At 40.5% G+C, this 15628-nt stretch overlaps 1 long non-coding RNA gene across 1 annotated transcript; it reads right to left on the reverse strand.

The window, feature by feature from the left end:
• Positions 1–362: 362 nt before the first annotated feature.
• On the reverse strand, positions 363–15205 carry LOC118965255 (uncharacterized). Its single transcript, XR_005052512.2, has 2 exons — positions 15026–15205; positions 363–1995 (listed from the first exon to the last, which is right to left on the reverse strand). It is a non-coding gene; the product is annotated as an uncharacterized LOC118965255 (long non-coding RNA).
• Between the last annotated feature and the right edge of the window lie 423 nt (positions 15206–15628).

Here is a 15628-nt window from a genome sequence, read left to right on the forward strand (position 1 = left end):
CTCTCTCTCTTTGCTTGATCATGGTGAAGGGTGCAGGGTGTTCAGTTTGAAGCGCTGGACTTGTGATATTAAACAGATCATCTGTGCTGCTAGCCAACACAACAACCTCCTCATTGTCCCGTGTCTCTTCGTGACACCGTTCCATCTGTCCGTCCCTCCTGAATGGTCCGTTTGTCCGAGGGCTCTCCAGAGTCCAGGATGTCCAGAACCACAGGGCCCTGTTGGTGATGGATGTCACCCAGAGGAGAGGGCCCCTGGTTGGACAACTGGACAGCTGGACACTCCCTGGCCCAGCGGACTCAGTGGATCACTTGGGAATGACACGGCTGGTCACCAGTGACATGACACAAGAGACACACATAGGGTTTGGTTGTTCTGTTTATTGCATGGTACACAATTACATATGCATTGTTTAATTTACAGGTACACCCTTTGTGCCAAAATATCTCAGCCAATTGTAAATTCTTTTGATTTCTACATTATCTTGGTCATGATAGAATGCAGCGTAAGATACTACTGAAAATAGAATCAAATAACATATCTTAGTGAAAGTAAGAGGGAAATAAAGGGATATTGTTCATATGAATTTACTCTACATTTATGATATCACAATATGACAACATTTAAAAGAGAATGAATGCAGGAGAGACACTTTGAGAATGTCCCATAGCTTATGTTTCAAAATGTCTTGAGGTGTTTGGAAGATTAGGCCTATGGATTATACCACAAAAAAACAGAAAAATCTCAATATCATCCTACATAACAACTACCCTTCCTTCATGTAACATAGAACTTGGATTAAAAACAATGTGAATTAGGTCATTACAACTTTACAGAAAATGAATTATTATTCAACACCACAATATACAGTATATTGGTAGTCTCCAAGTTCATTAAATAAACTATTTCACTTCTACAAGTCTGAGAGGATTTTTTCTCTTATGTCCCCTGATAATCTGTTTATCCCTAAGTGTCACGTTACATTTGCAAAGCAGCTGGAGGGACCAGTGGTGTCTTGTACGGAGGGCTTCAGCGTGATTAGCCCGGCTCGTATTTGGCGAGCACTCAGACTTGTCAAATCCTTTGATCTGAACTGTCTCCATAATCACTTCAAAAAGTCTTCCTGCTTGAGACCGTGAGGGCTTTACAAATGTGGCTCCTTACTTACTTTCTCTCACTTCTCTCTCACTCTCTCTCTCTCTCTCTCTCTCTCTCTCTCTCTCTCTCGCTCTCTGCTCAGGGACTTTATATAAAGGTCTGACTTCCTAGCTGCTACTACCCGTGGTGAAGCTTGGATTTCATCCTAATACCTCTCTCTTTTTCTCTCTATCTCTACCTCTCTTTTTCCTCTCTCTCTATATCTCTCTTTTTCTATCTCTCTCTTTCTCTCTTTCTCTCTCTCTCTCTCTTTCTCCCTCTCTCTCTTTCTCTTTCTCTTTCTTTCTCTCTCTCTCTCTCTCTCTCTTTCTCTCTCTCTTTCTCTTTCTCTCTCTCTCTCTTACACAGATGTGGTCATATTCTCTTACGAACATGACCACAATGGAAAGAGACAATGGCTTCCCAAGAGAATATTTCTAATATCCTTCCTCTGTACCTGGTCATCTCCAGCTCTTTGTGAGCCTGTGTGTGAGAGAGAGAGACTAAAGACTGAAGGAAACCCCTCAGCCCTCTCTGCACATTATACTCACCAGGAACACAAGCGGCGTACGGGGAGAAAAATACCCTCTACTTTTGGCTCTTAACAATAGCCATTTGCATATTTTTATAGTCTCTCAAAGAAAACAGCCTGGAGCGTGAATACCCCAGCAGTGGTGCAGCAGCGCGGAGGAAGCGGAAGCCGGGGAGACGCTTGTGTTGTGTGTCCGCTGCTGGGGTGGGTAGAGGAGGGGAGAGAACACACACTGAGGCCCTTACCTCTGGAGGAGGGGGTTAGAGGGTGTGGGGCATGGGGCCAAGGGGCGGGGGTGGAGGGATGGCGAGGGGACCCTGGTGCTCCTGCGTGGAAAGAAAGAGAGAGAGAGAAAGAGAGAGGGGGAGGGAGGGAGGGAGGGAGAGAGAGCGGCTCACATTAAAATCTGATCAAAATCAGATGGAAGAAGCAGCACATCTTTAAATGGGAAATATTTTCTAAATAAAATAAGTCCATTTATTCAAGCGTTCAGCAACACCCCAGTAGGTTCAGTAGGTTACGATAGCATCTCTCCACAAACCGTGCTAAGCTAAAGTATTAAACTATGTTAATGTATTGGCTGTTTGTGGAAACCTGAATTGCTCAGAGTGTGTTATTCTTGGCTAAGACACGGTGGTTGTCTGGCCAGATTGACTTTGTAATGTTGCATACATCATAGAATACAAACTCAACAGACATATTTCCCCTTGCGTCTTATACACAAATAGCGTCCCCATTTGGCAGGTATTTCAGAAACAACAATAGCAGGTTAGTGTGTCTGTGTGTGTGTGTGTGTGTGTGTGTGTGTGTGTTTGTGTGTTGTGTGTTGTGTGTGTGTGTGTGTGTGTGTGTTGGGGGGGGGGGGGGGGGGGGGTATAGTCCAGTCCAGGAATAGCATCAGAGCAGTGCTTGGTTAAACAGTAACACAGCCGAGGTCAACAGAGTGTTTTACAACGTGAGCGGCTCAAGCACTCCAAAAATAAAGCATTTTTATTCTTGCTTTGAGAATACATTTCCCAGCCTGCAGTAATATATCTGCATATTTAGTGGCCTACATATAGGACACGGTAAGAGAGAGAGAGAGAGACAGGCAGACTGGAGGAAGCCTGTCCTGCCTGCTGGGAGAAGAGAGAGGACTTATACAACATTATGTAAATATACTAATGTCATACACATTCTGGGGTTTAGGGAACAAATAACTAATCTGGGAAGTAGACTGTTTTGGGATTAACTCTACCTAACATCCAGTAAATGGTGTGGGGTATATGTCATTTAATTCAGGATGCATTAGGCCTCCCTAACATCTAGTAAATGGTGTGGGGCATATGTCATTTAATTCAGGATGCATTAGGCCTACCTAACATCTAGTAAATGGTGTGGGGCATATGTCATTTAATTCAGGATGCATTAGGCCTACCTAACATCTAGTAAATGGTGTGGGGTATATGTCATTTAATTCAGGATGCATTAGGCCTACCTAACATCTAGTAAATGGTGTGGGGTATATGTCATTTAATTCAGGATGCATTAGGCCTACCTAACATCCAGTAAATGGTGTGGGGCATATGTCATTTAATTCAGGATGCATTAGGCCTACCTAACATCTAGTAAATGGTGTGGGGTATATGTCATTTAATTCAGGATGCATTAGGCCTACCTAACATCTAGTAAATGGTGTGGGGTATATGTCATTTAATTCAGGATGCATTAGGCCTCCCTAACATCTAGTAAATTGTGTGGGGTATATGTCATTTAATTCAGGATGCATTAGGCCTACCTAACATCCAGTAAATGGTGTGGGGCATATGTCATTTAATTCAGGATGCATTAGGCCTACCTAACATCTAGTAAATGGTGTGGGGTATATGTCATTTAATTCAGGATGCATTAGGCCTACCTAACATCTAGTAAATGGTGTGGGGTATATGTCATTAAATTCAGGATGCATTAGGCCTACCTAACATCTAGTAAATGGTGTGGGGTATATGTCATTAAATTCAGGATGCATTAGGCCTACCTAACATCCAGTAAATGGTGTGGGGTATATGTCATTAAATTCAGGATGCATTAGGCCTACCTAACATCCAATAAGTCTTAGAAGTAGAGTTAGTCCCACGTAAGTACACTTCCTGTTATAAAAATCAAGCAAAAAACATTACCTCTCTAGCCTGACTCCAGTATCAAACTACAATACTCTAAAACAGCATTTGACTCAAAAGCCTATACTTTTAATCTTAATAAAGAAATCCTGAAATAGTCCTTGAGTGTTGTTGCAGTCACTGTAATATGGGTACATGGCTGTAATACTGTTGTATGAGCCACAGGAGTCTAAACATGAAACGCAGGAGTTATAGGAAATCAACCAGGTTTCTATGTAACACTTGTTCCCAACCAGGCTGGAAGCCATCAGTCAAAGCAGCAGAGAGACTGTCCAGCCTGGAAATAAGGACTCAGCTCTCCTCTCCTACCCAGAGATGTGAGGTCAGAGATGTGTAGTCAGAGACGTGGAGTCAGAGATGTGCAGTCAGAGATGTGGAGTCAGAGATGTACAGTCAGAGATGTGGAGTCAGAGATGTGGAGTCAGAGATGTACAGTCAGAGATGTGGAGTCAGAGATGTGCAGTCAGAGATGTGGAGTCAGAGATGTGCAGTCAGAGATGTACAGTCAGAGATGTGGAGTCAGAGATGTGCAGTCAGAGATGTACAGTCAGAGATGTACAGTCAGAGATGTGCAGTCAGAAATGTGCAGTCAGAGATGTACAGTCAGAGATGTGGAGTCAGAGATGTGCAGTCAGAAATGTGCAGTCAGAGATGTGCAGTCAGAGATGTACAGTCTGAGATGTACAGTCATAGATGTGCAGTCAGAGATGTGCATTCAGAGATGTGCAGTCAGAAATGTGCAGTCAGAGATGTACAGTCAGAGATGTGGAGTCAGAGATGTGCAGTCAGAAATGTGCAGTCAGAGATGTGCAGTCAGAGATGTACAGTCTGAGATGTACAGTCATAGATGTGCAGTCAGAGATGTGCATTCAGAGATGTGCAGTGCAGTAGGGCTGAGTAATGGCTGGTGGTCATGCGCTCAGAGGGTCACAACCCTGCACGCAGCATTCTCAAAGACGCTTTTGTGATATTGGTAAATGTACACGCACGGACAGGGAGGGAGGGAGGGGGGAAGAGAGAGAGTGTGTGTGGGGCGGGAGGGAGGGAGGCAGTGCCTGCATGTGTGTGCATGTAAGACCGTGTGTGTGTGTGTGTGTGTGTGTGTGTGTGTGTGTGTGTGTGTGCGTGCGTGCGTGCGTGCGTGCGTGCGTGCGTGTGTGTGTGTGTGTGTGTGTATGTGTGTGTGTGTGTGTGCGTGTGTGCGTGCGTGCGTGCGTGCGTGCGTGTGTGTGTGTGTGTTTCAAGGCTGGATGGAGGGAGAGAGAGAGCGACAAAAACAGGCACAGTAGATGTATGTAAACCCATTTAGAAACAAATGGTCCTGACTCTGTGGGAACAGGGACAGATCCATAAGAGCTCAACACATAATCCCCACATGAATCAGACTTCCCACCAGAACGGGACCACACAAGCTCATATTAATAGCATATATCACGCACAGTCAACAATATCAACTACCCCAACTCAGTCTAGGGTCTTTTCGTGAATGTGAACACAAAATAATATGCAAATATGGTGGCACTACAGCAACTGAACATACACCATGTCTTCATATATTGCATTAGTATGAAGCTTACTCCTGAATCTAGCCTAGGGTCCCATTAAATCTGTGGAGTTTTGGCTCATTTGATAAGCACCATAGTCATTGATAAGCACCATAGTAATTTGATAAGCACCATAGTCATTTGATAAGCACCATAGTCATTGATAAGCACCATAGTCATTGATAAGCACCATAGTCATTGATAAGCACCATAGTCATTTGATAAGCACCATAGTCATTTGATAAGCATCAAAGTCATTTGATAAGCACCATAGTCATTGATAAGCACCATAGTCATTTGATAAGCACCATAGTCATTGATAAGCACCATAGTCATTTGATAAGCACCATAGTAATTTATAAGCACCATAGTCATTGATAAGCACCATAGTCATTGATAAGCACCATAGTCATTTGATAAGCATCAAAGTCATTTGATAAGCACCATAGTCATTTGATAAGCATCAAAGTCATTGATAAGCACCATAGTCATTTGATAAGCATCAAAGTCATTGATAAGCACCATAGTCATTTGATGAGCATCAACTACCCCAACTCAGTATGAGTCTAGGGTCTTTTCGTGAATGTGAACACAAAATAATATGCAAATATGGTGGCACTACAGCAACTGAACATACACCATGTCTTCATATATTGCATTAGTATGAAGCTTACTCCTGAATCTAGCCTAGGGTCCCATTAAATCTGTGGAGTTTTGGCTCATTTGATAAGCACCATAGTCATTGATAAGCACCATAGTCATTTGATAAGCACCATAGTCATTTGATAAGCACCATAGTCATTGATAAGCACCATAGTCATTGATAAGCACCATAGTCATTGATAAGCACCATAGTCATTTGATAAGCACCATAGTCATTTGATGAGCATCAAAGTCATTTGATAAGCACCATAGTCATTGATAAGCACCATAGTCATTTGATAAGCACCATAGTCATTTATAAGCACCATAGTCATTGATAAGCACCATAGTCATTGATAAGCACCATAGTCATTTGATAAGCATCAAAGTCATTTGATAAGCACCATAGTCATTTGATAAGCATCAAAGTCATTGATACGCACCATAGTCATTTGATAAGCACCATAGTCATTGATAAGCACCATAGTCATTTGATAAGCACCATAGTCATGGATAAGCACCATAGTCATTTGATAAGCACCATAGTCATTGATAAGCACCATAGTCATTTGATAAGCACCATAGTCATTTATAAGCACCATAGTCATTGATAAGCACCATAGTCATTGATAAGCACCATAGTCATTTGATAAGCATCAAAGTAATTTGATAAGCACCATAGTCATTTGATAAGCATCAAAGTCATTGATAAGCACCATAGTCATTTGATAAGCATCAAAGTCATTTGATAAGCACCATAGTCATTTGATAAGCATCAAAGTCATTTGATAAGCACCATAGTCATTGATAAGCACCATAGTCATTTGATAAGCACCATAGTCATTGATAAGCACCATAGTCATTTGATAAGCACCATAGTCATTGATAAGCACCATAGTCATTGATAAGCACCATAGTCATTGGATAAGCACCATAGTCATTTGATAAGCACCATAGTCATTGATAAGCACCATAGTCATTTGATAAGCACCATGTCATTTGATTAGCACCATAGTCATTTGATAAGCACCATAGTCATTGATAAGCACCATAGTCATTTGATAAGCACCATAGTCATTGATAAGCACCATAGTCATTTGATAAGCACCATAGTCATTGATAAGCACCATAGTCATTGATAAGCACCATAGTCATTTGATAAGCATCAAAGTCATTTGATAAGCACCATAGTCATTTGATAAGCATCAAAGTCATTGATAAGCACCATAGTCATTTGATAAGCATCAAAGTCATTGATAAGCACCATAGTCATTTGATAAGCATCAAAGTCATTGATAAGCACCATAGTCATTTGATGAGCATCAAAGTCATTGATAAGCACCATAGTCATTTGATAAGCATCAAAGTCATTTGATAAGCACCATAGTCATTTGATAAGCACCATAGTCATTTGATAAGCACCATAGTCATTTGATAAGCACCATAGTCATTTGATAAGCACCATAGTCATTGATAAGCACCATAGTCATTTGATAAGCACCATAGTCATTGATAAGTACCATAGTCATTTGATAAGCACCATAGTCATTGATAAGCACCATAGTCATTGATAAGCACCATAGTCATTTGATAAGCATCAAAGTCATTTGATAAGCACCATAGTCATTTGATAAGCATCAAAGTCATTGATAAGCACCATAGTCATTTGATAAGCATCAAAGTCATTGATAAGCACCATAGTCATTTGATAAGCATCAAAGTCATTGATAAGCACCATAGTCATTTGATAAGCATCAAAGTCATTTGATAAGCACCATAGTCATTTGATAAGCATCATAGTCATTGATAAGCACCATAGTCATTTGAAAAGCATCAAAGTCATTGATAAGCACCATAGTCATTTGATAAGCACCATAGTCATTTGATAAGCACCATAGTCATTTGATAAGCACCATAGTCATTTGATAAGCACCATAGTAATTTGAAAAGCACCATAGTCATAGATAAGCACCATAGTCATTTGATAAGCACCATAGTCATTTGATAAGCACCATAGTCATTTGATAAGCACCATAGTCATTTGATAAGCACCATAGTCATAGATAAGCACCATAGTCATTTGATAAGCACCATAGTCATTGATAAGCACCATAGTCATTTGATAAGCATCAAAGTCATTGATAAGCACCATAGTCATTTGATGAGCATTATAGTCATTTGATATGAATCATAGTAATTTGATAAGCACCATAGTCATTTGATAAGTGCCATAGCCATTTGATAAGCATCATAGTCATTGATAAGCATCATAGTAATTTGATAAGCATCATAGTCATTGATAAGCATCATAGTTTTGATAAGTGCCATAGCCATTTGATAAGCATCATAGTCATTGATAAGCATCATAGTAATTTGATAAGCATCATAGTTATTGATAAGCATCATAGTAATTTGATAAGCATCATAGCGATTGGTAAGTGCCATAGCCATTTGATAAGCATCATAGTCATTGATAAGCATCATAGTAATTTGATAAGCATCATAGTAATTGGTAAGTGCCATAGCCATTTGATAAGAATCATAGTCATTGATAAGTGCCATAGTCATTTGATAAGGTGGCAGGGTGGCAGGGTAGCCTAGTGGTTAGAGCGTTGGACTAGTAACTGAAAGGTTGCAAGTTCATTTGATAAGCATAATTTGATAAGCACCATAGTCATTTGATAAGCATGATAGTCATTTGATAAGCATAATTTGATAAGCAGTCATTTGATAAGAATGATAGTCATTTGATAACCATTATAGTCATTGATAAGCATCAAAGTAATTTGATAAGTGCCATAGTCTTTTGATAAGCATCAAAGTCATTTGATAAGCATCCTAGTAATTTGATAAGCATCATATGATGCTAGTATGGTCCATGTCCCAGCTGACGAGGCTGAGGCCAGGCCTAGACAGCCCCTCTGATACCTCCATTCCACTCCCTGTGTGTGTGTGTGTGTGTGTGTGTGTGTGTGTGTGTGTGTGTGTGTGTGTGTGTGTGTGTGTGTGTGTGTGTGTGTGTGTGTGTGTGTGTGTGTGTGTGTGTGTGTGTGTGTGTAAGCACATCAGTGTGTGTGTGCATGCAGTGGTGTCAGGACTGCATTCTGGCGACGCGGCAACGAGGGCATCATTTATCCCTGATTGGAACGAAGGCAGGAGTGCTGAATTTGTGTTACAATGCAGCCGCGCCATAAAGAGAGGCCACATTTCCTACCCATTTCCCTCATGAATATCAAACACTGAATCTGTGCCATGGCGCGCCACAACAACACATAAGAAAAATGACATCTCTGTTATTTTATTTGTATTACCTTTAATAGGCAGCATATTGGGGGGAGTATTTATTACTGTGCCAAGTTCTTCCTGGAGACATTCTCTGATTTATATGACAGTCGTCATTGGCCAAATTGTGAAGAGATGTCATTTATATTTTTGCCTCCTTGTGGTATTGCAACGTTTGCTTAGTTTTGAAAGGAATACCATAAGGGGTCCGAATCTACATGAGTCTTGAGCCCACATGCCAGCTAGACGTGTCTCTATCGTAGGCCCAGTACAGCTCACATCACAGACATGTCCTGGACTTATAGCTCTATTCCACATGGACAGACGCACAACAGACAAGAAATTGCATGGGTGCATCTGTACAACTCTATCCTGAGCGAACCGTCCACTGCGTTCTGATAGTTTTGTGTTCGTATGTCTCTAAAAGATCGAGGAACATGACTCAATCCAATTATGTTGTTTGGGGCATTTCAAAGCAGCTTCCTCGGCTGGACGTAGCTTTGTAAAACCCCATCCACACAGTTCCACAAAGTTACAACTAGATCCATTAAGTTGGCAGAATGAGCAAGAGACAGAGGGGTGACTTATAGTACTCAGTTCCTCCGTTATCCAATTTGATTGGGATTTAGGAGTGATTTGTGGCGGCATCCCCCAGGGAAATAAAGAGTTTGATTAATGCAATCCTGGGCGGGCAGAGAGGTGTCACAAACCCCTCTCCTGAGGGAACGTTCCTGTTTGACAAACAAAAACAAAGCCGCCACTATGGCAAATCTGAATCTGAACTCGCATGGCAACATGACATACTGTAGCAGTCTGCTGCAACTGGCAGTACTCTCTCACGCTTTCTCCTGCCTTCACTTTAAAGGGATTTGACTTCATGTGGAATTAGTTGGTTTATTTATTAATTACTGAAGTTAATAATATGATATCAGTCTTGATTAGCATGCATAATGCTAATAAGTCTAATAGAATGCAAACAACAGAAGATTTGTATACTTATTGCCTACACAATATATTCCAGTGAATATTGGCTTGTGGAATGGAGCTTAGCATCAACATTGGTGGGCGTCTGAAGGTCTGGATGTTTCAGTGTGTTATCCTTGTTGACCTGCGAGTACTGTCAGGGAGATCGTGTGTGTGTGTGTGTGTGTGTGTGTGTGTGTGTGTGTGTGTGTGTGTGTGTGTGTGTGTGTGTGTGTGTGTGTGTGTGTGTGTGTGTGTGTGTGTGCGTGCGTGCGTGTGTGCATGTGTGTGTGTGCTGTCAGAGAGATCAGGCAGGACTGCAGGCAGGAAGGTGAGGAGCCCAGGGCAGTGCTGACAGAGAGCTCTCTTTCCATCCCTGGGCTCTGTGGAGTGAGTCTAGGAGACAAAGGCCCTCCAACACACACACACACACCTTTCTCTCTTCAATCCTGTGTGTGTGTGTGTGTGTGTGTGTGTGTGTGTGTGTGTGTGTGTGTGTGTGTGTGTGTGTGTGTGTCTGCCTTGTGTGTGTGTGTCCCACACACCCCTCTTTCCCATCTTCTGAGAGTAACACTTTATCCTATCCATCCCTCTGTCAATCTCCAGTCTAGAGGGCTTTGTAGGCTCGAACACCTGCCTGAATGCGTTCAGAGACCAGACCAGACCCCATACCAAACCCATCCTTCTCCAGGCAGCCCTATCCTGTGGTATACATTCAAGACCTCATGAAGTCAGCTTGTGTATAACCGTTTACCTACTACCGCCAGCTCTAGTTGGTGAGTATCCCCAACTGCACTTGAAATGATCAAATATCACCCTGGAAATATGTGAAGGTTCCCTTTTCCATACCGACACGTCTGGGCCAATCACGTCGAATAGATACACAATCAATATTTCATACTATAACTACACACTTCGGTGATGTCAAAATGCTGCTGCTGTCGCTGATCAATACAGCAATCTCACTGGCCAACTCTAGAGTGGAAAACAAAAGCACAGCCATTATAGGACGATACAAACAAACCCTCTCATTGAATAATTCATTGATGACTAGACAAGCCACCATAAATGCTGTATACAGTATTCTCTAATATTCTCCCTGGGAAGCTACCTAGACATCCATTTAAAGCAAATTATGACATTTACATTGATTTCCGATCCACAAGACACAATCAGTAATAAGCTGATATATTGATGAATAATGAGGGAGGGAGGGAGGGAGGGAGGGAGGGAGGGAGGGAGGGAGGGAGGGCACATCACAGATCCATGGAAGACGACCAAGCCAATCCCTCTAAACACCAGGCTGAGAGGAGAGGTGCACTGTACAGGTCAGGAATGCACAGGGAACAGATACAATCAGAATACAATAACTACACTTTACGTTGTACATTTAAGTCATTTATTAGAGGTTCTTATCCTTATACTGCATTCATCTTAAGGGAGGTGAGACAACCACATATCACAGTCACAATAAGTACATAAGTACATATTAATTGAAATAGATTCCCTGTGTAGTTTACTTTGAGGCTTCAAATTGTGTTTTAATTGCTTATAATGCAACCATGTCGCAAATTGAGAATATTTGTATCTGCTTGCTGTTATTCACTGTGCACCTGGTTTAATTAACTGGATGTATTATCATTAAAGTGCTAGGCCTAGCCTACTCCGTGTTGGATTTAGCTTTAAATCAACATTAGTCTTGACACAAACACTAAACGACGGTTATTAACGTATTTTCTGATTAGTCAGTGCATGGACAAAGTGAAGCAAATACATGATGTATACCTTAAGGAGGCCTTTAAATAAAATGACCATTGTACCAGTACATTGTTGACCGTAATAGACTGTCATATGATTTGAATTGCCACTTGCCGTTGTTTTTTTCTTCTTATGTACACTTACTGTGCATGGACAAGGTTTCTACTTCTAACAGAAAGCATGGATTGGACAGAAAGCTCGTGACGTCGGCAATTAAATGTCCTTAATTCAAAGGCAAAAGTGTTGTCTCAGAGGATGAGATGTGCCAACCGAAATGGAGAATATGCTGTCCTCTCTAAAAACATTGGTCAAATAAATGCATATGCACCAAAACATGGGTCTAGTTTATACGCAAATGGCCTATGAGAATTTGTACAGTCTAATATCTTCGAATTTGGTGATGAACGTAAGCCAGTAGTGAAAACAGATATAGGTCATCAATAGAAGTAGCCGCATTATTGTCATTATCATCATTATTAACCTATTATTGTCATTATCATGATGTATTATTATAAATAGTGAATAATTACATTATGTTGGTGTTATTAATATTGCCTCCTGGTTTTATTTCTATAGTGTATGATGTTGATGATGATGATGATGAAGATGATACTCTGAGGTTGATACAGACTAGTTAAATGGCTGGTCAAGCATGCATGGAACCCACAGGAGATTAATTCCCCAGACAGGTTCTCGAGAATGTTGTTCTCATGTGTTATTTGTTGTGGTTTCTGATTGAGTACAGTAACAATTCCATTATATGTCAATGATTAGCGACGAGGTACACTGAAATACTTGTTTATTCTAATTTATGCTTGGCTGAAAACCTATGGGCCTATATTACCCACAAAATCAAGCTTATAAGAAATAATAACCCCATATTAGCCAATTTTTTTGCATAGCTAGGCCTAGTCCTGAATGTAGGCCTACATTAGGATATTATATTAAGTACAATGTGTTTTACTTGATTAACATCAAATTATTTATGTACATAAAAGCAATGTTGTTCATGAGTGTCATTACCCTTATGCCTATATCATGTTGATTGTGTGTATTTGTGGCTTAAAATAATGTTTGCGATAATTCAAAGATAACACAAGGATTTTCTAAATATAACCTAATTTCTGCCATTATGTAAAAAATCATGTTGTTTATTCAAAGCATACTCACAATGTGAAACAACAGTTATTGGCGGAGCAGGCAGCGAGATATAAGGTAATCCAGGGTTCTTGCTTATTTTCTAAACTTCTAGTGATGCACTGAAAAGCGCGTGAGGAAAAAGTAGATTGCCATGTGGGTTTCGTTTTGTTTCACATCGGCTTACTGCTTGAGGAAAACACTGGGTATATGTTCCCTATCCCAGCATTATCACGATACTTCAAATATTGACATTAATATCAAACATGTATATCAATGAGGACATCACATAGGTGTATAGCCTGTTGTAATTCAATATAATCGACAAATGAATAAATTAGTAATTGCACAATATTTTGGTGTTAAGCATTTGGAGTCCAGTTACTTAATTATACAGTCGGTTTCTTTCTCTTCCCTATTATAATTGTGTTTTATTGTCCAATATCGTGTCATTCAGCTTCTCTATTCTATCAAGTCAGGTCTGTATTTTTTTAAATTGCGTCGCAGTCAACAAAACAATAATGCGACTATTACTCAACAAGGCTGGCCTGCCATCATGAGTAAGCGCGACACCTGCTGGTAGATAATATTTATCTAACCTAAAGTCAACAATGAACTCAATTTAATTTCCCCATCTAAAGCAACAATAGCTCACAGGTTGAGGGGAGCGTCTGTCACAGTGTTGGTAATGTGAAGATGGTTCTACATGTATGGCCATGGTGCCGAGAAGAAGGGGAGTTGGAGTTGTTGGCTCTGCTATAGGCATGCTAGATGGTATTGGCTTCAACAGCTCTTTCATCTTGAGTCCAGTGCACAAACATATAGCTTAATGCGACTAGTGTTCCCTCTTTTATTCGGCTCACCATGACAACAGAAAGGCTGGGTTCAGAAATGCCTCCCCATCAATGAAACAAACGGTCTTAGCGGGGCTGCGCGAGACGGCATCTTTAACAGCGAGGGCACACACTGTTAACCCGTGAGAAAAACGCAGGAAAGTGAAGAAATTCGACGCTGACCACAAAAAGTATGAAGTCAGAAAAATAGTGCAACTGGTGCAACTGGTATTAGTTTTAAAATGTCCGTGCAATTGTGTTCGAAGCAAACTTGCTTGAGGACCATTCCAGGCGGACTTATGAAAACCTGAATATTGTTGTCCATCTCTGCATCTGCATATAATCGTTTTAATTTCAGTTATCTTAAGGATTGCCTATAGGCTACATATGCTTTCGAAATAGCTTCATGATTTCGCAAGCCAGAACCAAATAGGCTATATGTTCATAGCCTTAGCCTATAGCAAAATATAGACTATAACCTCTCATTCGACATTCGATCAGTTATCGTGCGCATTCTAGTCCGTTGATTAAACTTCAAGTCGTGGGTTATGTCATTATTGTTGCTCAACTTTAAACAAACTTTTCTACAGCTGCACGGGATCGATTTATGTAAACGATTTGATATTCACTGGTTCCTATGCGAATCCCCCAGAGAATTCAACCAAGGGGTATCCTGCTTAAATTTGATTGATTGCACTTTCTCCAGTGGACATTCACTACAAAACAGCACAGCTTAACCGTCTGCTCACTATTTATAAAAGCGAGGCATGGGAGCGAAAGCCAACACAAAGCATGTATTGATTTTTTGTTTCAAAAAGGGAAAAACAACATATATGTTTTTTATGCGAGTTAGAGGTGGGAAATGTTTATGTCGGCAGTGTGACATAACATATGGGCTAAAATGACATCAAATGCGTTAAAATACGTGTTTAGAAATTCGTAAAGCTATACGTTTAGTATAGTATAGGCTAGTTCACATTACATTGCTTTATCTTCCAGTATGGATAGTATAGGAAATTCAAATATTATTTGACTTACCTTATATCCAAGAATAGTCGAAAAATGCTTTACATGTATATTTGTAATCTATTAATGGCCATCTCCTTTCCTTCGAGTCGGTGCTCCCTAAGATTTTCTTTCCTCTGCCTCAACTGAGCAGAGCACTCCTCGGCTCCGCTATTATTTTCACTAAAATATATGAAAATTTATGCAAATGAAAATCAGCACTAACTGTTCGTCTCTTGTTATACTTGGGGATTTTTTTCCCCTTTCTTTTTTGCATACAAAACAAATGAACTCCCCAGCAGGGAACTTGGGGACCTTATAAAATAAACAAATACATAATAAGCACACCATATTTCACAGAGAGTGAATTTAGCGGCATGCATTGAACTCAGGGACATTTTTTTAAGAAATGTATTTTTTTACTATTTTCGGTGATCTTTTGGAAGTGATTTTTTTTCTTTCCCATTACCCGGTGTCACGGGCGCTAGCCGCCCTTTGAAAGTGTGCAACCTGAAATGTATAGCAGTAATTTAGACAGATATCCTCCCTGTATATTAATAAAAGGACGGCCCCATGGCACCGGCCCTATCCTGTATTCAATGTAAACAACTCCACGAGGCTTCCTCGGTTTTGAGC

This window comes from Oncorhynchus mykiss, chromosome 7, assembly GCF_057628025.1.
Source record: "Oncorhynchus mykiss isolate SJ-2025 chromosome 7, ASM5762802v1, whole genome shotgun sequence".
Lineage (NCBI taxonomy): Eukaryota > Metazoa > Chordata > Actinopteri > Salmoniformes > Salmonidae > Oncorhynchus > Oncorhynchus mykiss.